Source organism: Barbatula barbatula (genome assembly GCF_947034865.1).
Source record: "Barbatula barbatula genome assembly, chromosome: 17".
Classification (NCBI taxonomy): Eukaryota; Metazoa; Chordata; class Actinopteri; order Cypriniformes; family Nemacheilidae; genus Barbatula; species Barbatula barbatula.
The window spans coordinates 12,880,088-12,893,975 of NC_136780.1; the positions used below are offsets into that span (position 1 = coordinate 12,880,088).

Sequence of the window (13,888 nt, forward strand, 5' to 3'; positions counted from 1 at the left end):
TGTGTGTGTGTGTGCTTTACCGCAACTGTAGAGTGGGAAAGTGTTTTTCCAACATTTACACCCTTTCAAATAAACACAGAATAAGCGATCACTCATGTAAATAAGATTAGGCTACCCACAACTGTCCTCGCCTGTGAAAGCGGGCAACACCTCCAGGCGCTTCTCGATCTTTGGCCCGGTCAGGGTCTCCGTCTGACTCAGGATTAGATGAAAATGTATGGAGTCATCGCTCTCACAAAACAAACACTTCACCCGTGTGCTAATAAAAAAGGTTATTTATGGAGATGCCACAGCTAGAATGGATGTTGGCACACTAGCCTAGCATTTGAGGTTTAGTCTCTCAGCAGGACCATGAGAAGTGTATGGAGTCAGAGAATAAATAATCGAGAATCTTTTTTGGACGAAATTATAGTACAGTAAACGCTATAGTGTAGTTTTACGGGCTGTAAAGAAGTCACCATGTGGCCTCAGAGCTCATCTGAGGGGCTTTAGAGTAAAAGTGCACCGACAGGGAAGAACGGAGAGGTATGCACGGCCTTTACACATGTGACCAGAACTAATGGGGAGTAGGTCCTGGGTGGGCTCTCTTTTCATACAAACACACACAAAGACAACGTTGGCATGGTTTCACGAGGACTTCGGCCTTATTTCAGTCTGGAATGTACAATTCTACTGTGGGAAACAATAAGGCCTGGGCAGCAGATTTACATGCAAGCGAAAACGAGTTTTCCGCAGGAAAAGTGAAAGTTGTCTTTCTGTGTAAAACTTGCCAGAGCGCTCCTGTGATTTTGTGTGTTGTGGGATTTACAGTTTGAGCATGTTGCAATGCAGTTGCTACGGTGTTCTAGGTTGGTTGCCGGGGCGTTGGTAGGAAGTTGCTTGACCAGCACTCTTATGGGGCGGTCACACGAGACTTTTCACTTCTTTGACTTACGTTCATACACATGGGGATGTGGAAGACCAGAAAAGCAAGCTTCTCTTGCAAAGTTCAAGTTTGGTGAACTCTGATGTCAAATAGCAAATCGAAACGGCATGCCGTAACCTTTTCAGTTCCTTTTCAAAGGAAATGCTAATAATAATATCACAAAATCAAATTTTGTACAACAAATCTTTAAAATCATGAAAACAACAATAACAGTGCGAATACATTGGAATCAGTGATGTGTGAATAACGTTTTATCAACGTATTGTTACGGTTGCAGCGGATACACACAGACTTATATGACGTCCCCCTTAAGAATAAAGGTGCTACAGGATGCCAAAGTGATTTAGACTATGAATAGGTAAGAAACAGAACGATTATTTTAAGAACCTTTGTGTTAATGGTTCTTCTATGAACCTTTTGTGCCACCATTATTTGAAAGGGTGAAGCTCAAAACTCCTGCACAATGAAGATTCAGAACAAAACACTCTCATGTGTCCTCTGCATTGCCCTCTGTGAGCGATGAGCATATTGGATGCATTTATGTAATGCCCTGGCATACAGAGGGTCACACCGACCTGGGCTAAAAAGTAAGGTATGAGGAGAGCAGGCCAATTTCATATCTCCTCGACAGCTTTCATCTGTTCGCCAGATTATTGCCGGGCTTCTGATCTCGCAGCCCGTCCTCAGGTTACTGACTGTATGTTCTCCTCCACGCAGCAGTCGAACAGCGGTGGGAAATAACTGACCTCGCCTGGGCAGCACTCTGACAACATTAGAATCCAGAAAGATTTATCTCCATCTTTATTTGTTGCTCAAGGATTCTCGCTGCATTGTAGACCTGCTGTATCTACGGTCTATTTTACAATTCTGATACTTTGCCTTAAAAGCCTGCAATGTTTCGCCTTAATAAAAAGAGGAAAAATCCAAGAAATGATATAAAAGAAACAATAAAAAAACAAGGAGCAGAAATGTTAAGAATGTTAAGAAGAAGCCCACTGTTTGAAAAGGAGGCTGACTCGGTGTTTACAGATGTCTGGAATGTCTGAAAAAGCATATTTTTGAAAACTTTTAATAGACTACAGCGACTGCATTAGAGATCTAATGCTATTATTCAATAAAGTTTATCTTACACACTGGTGCTCTTTATCCAAAATTGAAAGTCATAGTTCAATTCTTATCATTTGCTCGCCCTCTTGTCGTGTATGACTTTCATTTTTGAAGGTATTTTGAAGAATGCTGGTAACCGAACAACAGCGGCACCCATTCACTTCTATGGCCACAAATCCAATGCACATCAATCAAATCAACCTTTGTTCAAGCATTCTTTAAAATATATTTTATATTTTTGTTCTGCAGAAGAAAGAAAGTCATACAGGTTTGAAATGACATGATGGTGAGTAAATGACAGAATCTTGAATGACAGAATTATGGGTGAACTACCCCTTTAACTACATTATGAATAAATAAATGAAATAAAAAGATGAAATGATTATGACATTAATGCGTTCAAATACAGATGAGCTATTATGAGAATCTTGGTTAGGGCATGAAGCGGTGCAGATCCACCAGATCATTAAAATGTCAAGCAGTGTGTCTTTTGGTTAGATGGCAATATAAAGTATTTTGGCCACAAGCGAACATGCGCATGAAAAGAATGCAGCGCAAGGCAACAGATGCCCAAAGACAGATTTCACGGCCTCCTAAAATACACGCTCAATAAAAACTCTCGTATCTAACACCTACCTCTCCCAACACAACTTTTACGATACAAACAGTCAGGAAGCACTGAAAAACAATCATTTTTCAACGACACCCAATTTTCAACGACACCCAATCAAACCAAAACATGAAACCAAAACGACGCTGTGAATTCACGAACTTCAATCTGGAAAATATTATGGCAGGTGTTTTAAGCTGAGTTTGAATGAGAATGCCAACACTCAAGTATCTATTTCTGCTACCACCTGTTAGCTCCAGCCAACGCCCTACAGACCCCATGGTTTCACGCTACAACCGTCCTGTTCTGCTCCACACCGCACTCCCATAGAAACATGAGGTGAGGGGTTAATCTGATATTGTGCTGAAGAAAACTACAAAGCATAGAGCAGATGGTCATCTTTGAGCGTGGCTTCTGCTTATACAAGCAAGCCAAGAGAGACTCAAGAGAAGCATTTTTGAGTCCAACCACATTTTTGTGGGTTGATATTTATGCATTCGTGCACAAGATGAATAGATAAATGCGAGGTATGATAAACCTTGAAACTTTCCCCTATGGGTGGACGTGGAAAACCCAACAATGGATGGGTCAAATCTGGGACATCTACCCGTTTGTTTCATCATTTTGACCAGGTAGTTGGTCTAAGACGGAAGAAGATGAAAAGACCATAAAGTGGGGGGAAAAGAGCCAATTATGCAAACGTCCATCACAATCGCCTCCATTTATCTTGGAAAGCTCTATAGAGGATTGACAGGCTGTGAAAGAGAAGGACGTTTACAATGGATGGTTTATTTCATTATTTCATTTGAGGTTTCACTCAAGTGATGACCTCAGTATAAATGATAGTGATGCTTGCCTTAGCAAACACCCCAACAAACCCCTTTTGGTTTGGACAAGACAGACCAACTAAATACTTGCAATAGGTTTCAAATGATGAAAATATTTAAACACGATACTCCCACGGCGATGTACAAACGTTTTCTGGATGTGAAAGTGTTAGAACTTCCTCGTTTTCTTCACAACCTCAAAGCAGCAGATGCTGCCTGCGATGATGCCTCAGGTCAGCATCAGAAAGGCTGTTTCCGAGTCACGCAGCTCCACCAGACAGATTCACAGCAATTGTGCATCACTTCATCTTAACAAAGTTTCACGGATATATTGTGATGAAATATATACCACGAACGACAATGGAGCAGCCATTAAGTACACCCGAACACGCCAATGCGTTTCCACCTGCAATCTCAGCGATGCAAAGTTTCATTATGTAAACAAAGAAGCGAAGTAACATGGCACGGGCTAATAAACAATCGCTTTACACAACATATAAATGCGAGATCTTTCTCAATTTAACCTGTTTAATGAAAACGAACTTTGAAAAGCGCATGCGTCACGATTCAAAGTGCGAGATCGTTTAATCGTATTTTCATTTCAACAACCGGCGACTGTCAGCAACTTGCGTTGCTAAGTAAAAGTTCCGTTCAATGGAATACGCCGTTAAAACAAAGACGTGGTCGAAAACGAGGCACGTTTGAAGGCATGATGTGTTCTTACTTACCTGCATTCAAAGCATTACAGTCTCTTGCGTCGGGTGAAAAAAACGCGACGTTTTGTCGCCCTCAAACTCGCGGCGGTTTGTATTCCCAATTAATCCACAGCAGCGGCAGCGCGGCGACTTTCAGTCTTTAAACTCTCCTCGCGCGCACACGTGTGTTTGTCCCCGGCCGTCTGACTCTACTACGTCAAAAAGTCATTTACCCGAAACAAACCGATACTCGTTTCTGGGTGTTTTCAGACAGGCAAATTCCGGGAAGACCGTCTCTCCTCGGTGTTTCGCGGCTCTGTGTGCATTTGGAGAGGGATAACGGGAGATGAGAGTCACACAGTAGCGTTATTGTCCGCGAGTGCAGCCCGGTGGCCGCTGCTGGAAAAAGGGTTGGGCTTCAAGCATCGTCCCATCAAGAGACTACACTACACTAAAGGTGACAAAACAAACAACACATATTGATCTCACGTGTTTTATACACTATTTGAAAAGATAACATTAAAGACATACATGTGAAAAATATATACATTTACTTGTTGTATTCGTGGTATGGAATGCAACATAAGCTTATCTTATTATGAGATTTAGGGTGGTTTCCTGTACGGGTCCGAGACTAAAATAAATGTTAGAGCTGTCTAAACTGAAAACAGCTTGCACAGCTCGCATTTTAAAATAAAACAGTTCCCCTTTTTTTGTTTCAAAATGCACATCAGTGACGTTTTTCTGCATGATTGTAAAAACTGCTTAAATGTCCTCATTTAATTTAAGACTAGTCCTGGGTTTAACCTAATCCCTGTCTGGGAAAGTATGGCGCCATTATGCTTTTTCCATAGAAGATAGTTGACCCTACACAAAAATATGTCTAATCAGATATAAACAGTAAAAATACTGTATGAATAAAATTGAGATTATTACAGAAATAAATAAATACATCCAGGTTTGGTGCTCCATTTTTATTTCTTTATTCCTTTATGGGTCTTTCATTAAATGCAAAATTAGAATTGGAAGTTTCTATTTGTGGGATCTAGGAAGTATCTAGCCTATTTATATCCACGTCTATCCGTTTCAGTACACATATCGTTTATGTGTAGCCAATAAACTGTGTTTATATCTAACACAAACACGCCCACACACACGCACACACGCGCGCACACACACCAGCACACACACACACACACACACACACACACACACTCATGTCTGGTTTATTATCTCCGTGGGGACAGTCCATAGGCGTAATGATTTTATACAGTAAAAACAGTACATTTTATCCTCTGCCCCTAAAGCCAAAGATCATAGAAATCTTTTTGCATTTTAGATTTTGAAATAAGATTGTTCTGTACAATTTATACGCTTTTTTGCCCATGGGGGGCTCAATTTTCGTGCCCACGGTGACACGAGTCCCCGTGAGTTGGTGTGCATTCAGGTTTAGGTCTCCACCGGGATATAAGACAAAGCCACACTCACAATGTGCTATTAACATTAAATGGTACGCCTTCAAAAGCGTGAAGTGAAAAAAAAGTAATATAATACCGAAATCTGTTTATTCAGGAAATAATGATGTAAGAATAATCCCACCTCTACCTGAACTGTCTGTGATTGGATAGCCCTATATCCATGTTAGAGTTTGAAGTGGGATACAAAAATATGAGCACACGGAGAATGAGAGAGCCATGTTGAGTTTATTCGCTCATGGTCACACAGATGGTGGGTGTGTTGAGTAGGTGTTTGTTTGAGTGGGTGTGTCTGTGCTGTGGGAGTTCACGGTGTGCCAAAGAAAGAACACACAAACACATTCATGAACGCACAGCCAATCCCTCTATGTCTGTCTTCTGCCATCACAGACACATATAGCCAATCCCTCTTACCCACACTGCATCATAAAAACACAACCAATCTCTTGTCACCTCTGTGAATGGGCTGTCCCCTCCACACCTAAGTAAACCAACACGAAGGACTTACTCTTTTCCACAAACACGTCAGTTTTCAGCACATCGCCCAGTATGTTTCTGTTTCTCAAGTGGTAGAGCATCGCGAAAAGCAAGGTCATGGGTTTGATGGGAACACACAAACAAAAATATAAATCGAATGTGTATCTGCCCGTTGCGTAACTGTAAATGTAATGTCTATTCTATACATTTGGGTTATAGATGCTTTATTTTGGCAGAGTAAAACGTCTCGGTTACGTATGTAACCTCCGTTCCCTGATGGAGGGAACGAGACGTTGTGTCGACAGAATGGGGTTTGACTTGAGAACCTACCTTCTCTGACTGACTTGAACAGGCCAATGAAAATTGGCGAATGAAATTTGCATGCCGGACTCCGCCCCCGGATATCCGGGTATAAAAGGGAGCCGGCGTGCTGCATTCATTCACCTTTTGTGCTGAGGAGCCTGAGGATCTTGCCCCGACTGCTGCAGCGGGCGGCCAGCGTTGTGGCATGAAGGACACAACGTCTCGTTCCCTCCATCAGGGAACGGAGGTTACATACGTAACCGAGACGTTCCCTTTCTGTCGGTCTCTCGACGTTGTGTCGACAGAATGGGGTTCCTCGGAAAACGCCACAGCGCTGTGCCGCGTCACAATTCCTCGCGAAGCGACGTTGACTGGCCTGGGCGTGTCAAAACGTGGGCGCTAGCATGAATTGCAACCTTCCAGTGGAAGGGAAAGGGTCCAGAGCTTACCCACAAGATGGGAGCCCCTTCCTCCGGCCGTCACGGACGGCGGCCTAGTTCTCTTAACAGCGAGAAGCCGCCCGGCACCGTAAGGGCCACTGGGAAGCGTGATTCCCCCCTGAGGGAACGCGCTACGGAGACCACTTCCTACCGCAGGGAGGAGTTTAGTGGAAATTCACACACGGTCTCACCGGATAGGGGAGAGCACGTGGGAGACATGCAGACACGAGATGGTGTCGCGAGCAGGTGAAGTACACCTGGGAGAGGTCATGGGCCATCGATTGAGAGCCATTCATGAGAAGACATCAGACGGAACCGCCCTGTGGGGGGGTTACTACGTGTGGAACACTAGGCCTTGTTTGAGTCACTGCTAGAGCTCAGAAACAGGCCAAGGGCGGCAGGGCTGCTCCGCCGAGCCCGCCGCCGAGGAGTGCTTAGTGATGGATGGAATGCCTACTCTTCGCCCACGTGGGGGGAAGAGGGGAGGCTGGATAGCACCACGTCTCACCTGTGGAGGGGTGCTATCGCAGGCGTACGCCCACCGGCTGCCGGAACTTACCTGGCGGTGTCTCGTAAGACTCTGGCAAATACCGGTTCCACGCGGAGGCTGTAAAACCTCGCGAAGGTGCTGGGCGTAGCCCAACCCGCAGCTCTACATATGTCTGCCAGAGGGGCGCCCTGCGCCAGTGCCCACGAGGAGGCCACACCCCTGGTGGAGTGTGCCCTCACTGCAAGCGGGCACGGGAGATCCTGTGATCGGTAAGCCATAGTGATGGCGTCCACGATCCAGTGCGCCAACCTCTGTTTGGAGACAGCCCTCCCCTTGTGCTGACCTCCAAAACAGACAAAGAGCTGGTCAGAGCTCCTGAAGCTCTGCGTGCGGTCCAAGTAGAGGCGCAGCGCGCGTACTGGACACAACACGGAAGGGGTTGGGTCTTCCTCCCCAGAAGGGAGCGCCTGCAGGTTCACCACCTGGTCCCGGAAGGGAGTGGTGGGAACTTTGGGCACGTAGCCCGGCCGGGGTCTCAGGATAACGTGAGATTGACCAGGCCCGAACTCTAGGCAATCCGTGGCCACGGAAAATGCTTGTAGGTCCCCTACCCTCTTGATGGAAGCGAGCGCCACTAGGAGAGCCGTCTTCATCGAGAGATGAGAAAGAGCGGCATCTCCGAGGGGCTCGAAGGGGGGCCTCTGGAGGCCCGCCAGGACCACATTGAGGTCCCAAGAGGGAACGGAGCGCGGACGGGCTGGATTCAGCCTTCTCGCGCCCCTCAGGAACCTAATGACCAGGTCGTGCTGTCCCAGAGACTTCCCACTAACTGGTTCGTGATGAGCGGCAATTGCGGCTACATACACTTTCAGCGTGGAAGGGGAGAGATTGTTCTCGAGTCTCGACTGCAGGAAGGACAGCACGCTCCCAATCGAGCATATCCGTGGGTCTTCTCCACGAGAAGAACACCAGGACGAGAAGAGGCGCCACTTAAAAGCGTATAACCGCCTCGTGGCCGGGGCCCTTGCCTGAACAATGGTCTCTACCACCGCTGGGGGTAGACCACTCAGGATCTCCTCGTCCCGTCCAGGGGCCAGACATGGAGGTTCCAGAGGTCTGGTCTCGGATGCCACAACGTGCCCTTCCCCTGAGAAAGAAGGTCCTTCGTCAGGGGAATCGGCCAGGGGGGAGTTGTCGTCAGGAGCATTAGCTCCGAGAACCAAGTCCGGTTGGGCCAGTAAGGCGCAACTAGTAGCACTTGATGCTCCTCTTCCCTGACCTTGCACAGGACGTGTGCAATGAGGCTCACTGGGGGGAAGGCGTACTTCCGCTTGTCCCGCGGCCAGCTGTGCGCCAAAGCATCCGTGCCGAGGGGGGCCTCGGTCAGGGAGTACCAAAGCGGGCAATGGGTGGTGTCCAGGGAGGCGAACAGGTCCACCTGTGCCTGCCCGAACTGCACCCAAATGAGCTGGACTGCGCGGGGGTGGAGCCGCCACTCTCCACGGGGCGTCGACTGACGAGAGAGCGCATCGGCTGTCTGGTTCAGGTCGCCCGGGATGTGAGTGGCTAACAGGGACTTCGTCACCTGCTGGCTCCACAGGAGGAGGCGTCGGGCGAGTTGCGATAGCTGCCGTGAACGAATACCACCCTGTCGGTTGATATACGCCACAGCAGTCGTGCTGTCCGACCGGACCAGCACGTGCTTGTCCTGCACGAGGGGAAGGAACCCCCTCAGTGCAAGCAGCACCGCCAACAACTCTAGGCGATTGATATGCCAGCGCAGGCGGGGGCCCGTCCAGAGACCCGACACTGCGTGCCCGTTGCACACAGCACCCCAACCCTGCAGGGAGGCGTCGGTCGTCACCACGACGCGCCTCGAAACCTGCCCAAGAGGGACCCCTGTCCGCAAAAAGGTCATTGAAGACCATGGGGTTAGGGTGCGCCGGCAGAAGGGCGTGATCGTGACGCGCCTGCTGCCGGAGTGCCACGCACTCCAAGGAACTCTGCTCTGTAGCCAGTGCTGTAGCGGTCTCATGTGCATCAACCCGAGGGGGACCACCCCCGCCGAGGACGCCATGTGTCCCAGGAGCCTCTGAAAATGTTTCAGGGGGACCGCTGGCTGCTGCCTGAAGCTCCTCAGGCAGGTCAGCACCGACTGTGCACGCTCGGAAGAAAGACGTGCCAACATGGAGACAGAGTCGAGTTCCATACCGAGGAAAAGGATGCTCTGCACAGGGGAGAGCTTGCTCTTCTCTCGGTTGACCTGTAACCCCAAATGGTCTAGGTGCCGGAGCACCAGGTCCCTGTGTGTACACAACAGATCTCGCGAGTGCGCCAAGATGAGCCAGTCGTCGAGATAGTTGAGTATGCGCACCCCCTGCTCCCTGAGGGGAGTGAGGGCGGCCTCCACGACCTTCGTAAAGACTCGAGGAGACAGGGACAGACCAAATGGGAGGACGCGGTACTGATATGCCTGTCCCTCGAAAGCGAACCGTAGGAACGGCCGGTGACGAGGGAGGATGGACACATGGAAGTACGCGTCCTTCAGGTCGATCGCCATGAACCAATCCTGACGCCTGACGGACGTCAGAATGCGCTTCTGCGTTAGCATCCTGAACGGCAGCTTGTGTAGGTGCTTGTTCAGGGTACGCAGGTCCAAGATGGGGCGCAGCCCGCCACTTTTCTTGGGGACAATGAAATACGGGCTGTAAAACCCGGAGTACATCTCGGCCAGAGGGACGAGCTCGACCGCCCCCTTCGCCAGAAGGGTAGCGACCTCGGCCCGAAGCACGGGAGCATCTACTCCCACTGATGTGAAGAGGACGCCCCGAAACTTGGGTGGGCGCTTGGCGAACTGAATCGCATAGCCGAGACGGATCGTTCGCTCTAGCCACCGTGCTGGTCTGGGAAGAGCCAACCAGGCTCCCAGGTACCGAGACAGGGGGACCAGAGGTTCGATCTGATTCATTGCCCCCGTGGGGGGTGGTTCGATGGCTGGCAGTACGGCTCCCTCGACGCGGGGGGGACCCCGGGGAGGAGAGCGGCTCTGCCGAGGTGCCTGTCGGGCGATATCGCGGCATACCGCACCGTCTGACTGAGGGTGCTGGTGGCCACTGAGAGTTATACCCAACCGTGTGTCTCGCCGAAACACAACGTGGGGTAGCCGAGCACCGTCCTGCGGAGGGTGAGAGCGGCTGTGAGAAAGACCCAGGGGGAGAGACAGCTCTTTTCGTGAGAATGTGGGCACCAGGCCCTGAAAAGGGCCCGGCTGGTGTTGCTGGGACGGGGCAGGCACCGTCCCAATCCGACCCTCCGGCGATGTAGTTGCCTGGGTCGGGCCCGGTGGACTCGATCTCCCTGGGTTCACCCCGTCAGGAACGCTTCTGCTTCCGCGGAGGTTGGTGACGGGATGGTGCTCTCCTCTTCGACGTCCTTCTCCGGGAGGCCGCCTGTGCAGGGGGCGCTGGGGCCGGAGTCTGAGTCGGAGAGGGGCGGGGCTGCTGGGAAGCAGACGCCGCGCGGGACCTCGACGGACGATAGGCGGCCGGGTCGCGGCGGGGCAGGATATGTTTAATCGCCTCCGTCTGCTTCTTTACAGTCGAGAACTGCTGAGAGAAGTCCTCGACCGTATCACCAAACAGCCCACCCTGCGCGATGGGAGCGTCGAGAAAGCGAACCTTCTCAGCGTCCCGCATCTGCGCAAGGTTGAGCCAAAGATGTCTCTCCTGGACCACTAGTGTGGACATCGTACGACCCAGGGCTCGCGCCGTCACCTTCGTCGCCCGGAGAGCGAGGTCAGTGGCAGTGCGGAGCTCCTGCATTAGCCCTGGGTCGGACTTTCCCTCGTGCAACTCCTTCAACGCCTTGGCCTGATGGACCTGCAGGATGGCCATGGCGTGAAGAGCCGAGGCAGCTTGACCCGCAGCGTTGTAAGCCTTCGACACCAGCGATGCCGAAAACTTACACGCCTTGGAAGGGAGCCTTGGTCGATCCCTCCAGGTGGCAGCTGTCTGCGGGCACAGGTGCACCGCGACTGCACGCTCCACCTGTGGGATGTCGACATAGCCCTTAGCTGCCCCGTCATCGAGGGAAGTCAGGGCGACCGAGCCAGTCTGACGTGCACGCGCCGAAAAGGGGGCGTTCCAAGTCCGACTGAGCTCCTCATGCACCTCCGGAAAAAATGGTACCGGGGCCGACCGTGGCTTAGAGTCACGGCCGGTCCCGAGATACCATGTGTCCAACCGCGAGCGTTGGGGAAGAGGCGGTGCGGTGCACTGCAGCCCAATACTCGCGGCGGCCCGGGAAAGCATGGCTGACATCTCGACATCCGCTTCATCCTGAGCTCGACCCCCCGGGGGAGGAAGCTCCAAGGACTCGTCGGGGTCGGATGCCAGGAGGTCGCCCTCCGATGCTGCGAGCGACATCTCATCATCGTCACGCCCCGTGTCCGAGTGCGTGACGGAGGAACAAGGCGGCGTACCGCCTCTTCCGGGACGGTCAGACAAGCGAGGTGGGGCGTGAACGGTCCGCGAGCCGGTGGCTGACGGATTGAGGCTCACGGTAATTCCCAAATCACCCACGGTGCTCGCCGAAGCGGACGGCAGGGCTGATGCCACTGCTGCCGCGGAACGGGAAGCACTCGAGGTGGTGGCTGATTCTCGCAAGAACGCAGCCACCCGTGACCGCAATGTCTGAATCACCATCCGCCCGCAGTGCGGGCAAGATGTATCCACAAATGCCGCCTCAGCGTGCTGGAGTCCCAGACACCTGAGGCAGACATCGTGTCCGTCCCCTTCCTCAATGAGTGCGCCGCACCCACGAGCACAGCGGGACATGCCGCGCTGTAGAATGTCTTAAGCCCTGAAAAGGGCTCGCTCTTTAGAAAGATACTTTGGCAGTTGCCGAGACGCCCAGGGGAAGTCACAGGAATCGGGACAGTCCGCTGCACCACGTCGTAAGACCAGCAACACGTAGAGATTGTCTGCAGAGTCGTCAGCATGAGATGCGAAGGCTCCGAAGAACAAAAGGTGAATGAATGCAGCACGCCGGCTCCCTTTTATACCCGGATATCCGGGGGCGGAGTCCGGCATGCAAATTTCATTCGCCAATTTTCATTGGCCTGTTCAAGTCAGTCAGAGAAGGTAGGTTCTCAAGTCAAACCCCATTCTGTCGACACAACGTCGAGAGACCGACAGAAAGGGAACAATGAGTTGGTCTGCTGTGCAGTTGATTCACAATAACAAACATACAAACTGACAAACGTGATCCTATATATAACAGGAGAGGGCGCTATGACCCAAATTTAAAATTTTGTATGTAAGGATCATGGGGTTTTATGACAGTCGCCTGTGGTTTTGTGCAAACCTAAGACCATGTTACCCAGTTAATGACTAAACCGATAGGGATTTGTTAGAAAACTGGTTTCAGACAGTTTTCCAATGCACCAACAAATGAATTCGGGTGACCATTAAAGATAAAGACCCATTTTTTTGTGCTTATTGTAATACTAAAAGTTTATAAAAAAGACATTTGCAAATAAATACACTTTTTGTTATTTTTTTCACCTCATTACACACAGATTCCAGACCTAATAAAGTCAACAGTGGACCGACTGTTATGCATTGATTTATGTCTAGTCGCCTACGTGTACCTCTATAAGGTATATTCATCTATATTTATTCATCGTAATGATAATTCTGATAATAGCGGGAGAATGTTTGTGAGCGACTGAACGTGTGTAATCTCCCTCCTTGCCCCGAGGGACTGTTTGACCTTTGACCTTCCGTGAAAGTCTATTCATTCCTCTGCGATTCAACGTTTTCTTACACACTGAAGCCAAAAGGAGAGGAATCTACAGAGACAACTATTATTTGATGTAACACCTTAATGTTGAAAACACGGGTAACTGAAACCTTCCTGATCTGACCTTCCCTAAACTCCGCCTTTAAAACATAACTGACCAATCCTGACTACTATTGTTGTCAAATAGCATTTAACAGCTTTTGTTCTAGTATACTAGTTTATGGAAAGCTTGGTTTGATATTTTATTTAATGTTTAAAAGAAAAATTATTTTGAAATCATAAAAGAAGTAAAGTGAAGTCTTTTGACCAATATTACAATTTACTTCTGAAGACAAAACCCAGCAGAAATAACAAAACGGGGCGTGGCTTAATCGAGGTTCAGTAACTCAACCCTTTGTACATGGAACTCATGCAAAAATATGCCCGAGCCTCATGAATGTCGGGCAAATAACAATGAGCCCATTCATCTTGAGCAATTTCTAAGTAGGCCTATATGAGAATCGGGATTATTCCAAGAAGCAGCATGGCACACTTTCCTCTATGACGACACTGAATGTTATCTGTGCATCAGCTCTGTTGTTTCTCTTGTATTTGCTCATACTATGACAGCAGTGGATGTCATATATACAGTATCTTAACAGTATGTTATTGTATTCTGCAATGATATCCAATTCGTCACGACACCCAAAACTTTCCATAATAACTGGATTAGTGCCAGGGGCTACGGGAAAGTTGTC

The 13,888-nt window shown here is 49.7% G+C and overlaps 1 protein-coding gene across 1 annotated transcript in view; it reads right to left on the reverse strand.

Moving 5' to 3' along the window:
- The window catches only part of plxnb1a (plexin b1a), a 60,652-nt gene extending 56,166 nt beyond the window's left edge, over positions 1-4,486 (reverse strand). Inside the window, exon 1 of the mRNA XM_079478461.1 lies at positions 4,198-4,486. The gene's annotated coding sequence lies outside the window, so the exon portion shown is untranslated. The remainder of the gene's footprint in view (positions 1-4,197) is intronic.
- Positions 4,487-13,888: the final 9,402 nt, after the last annotated feature.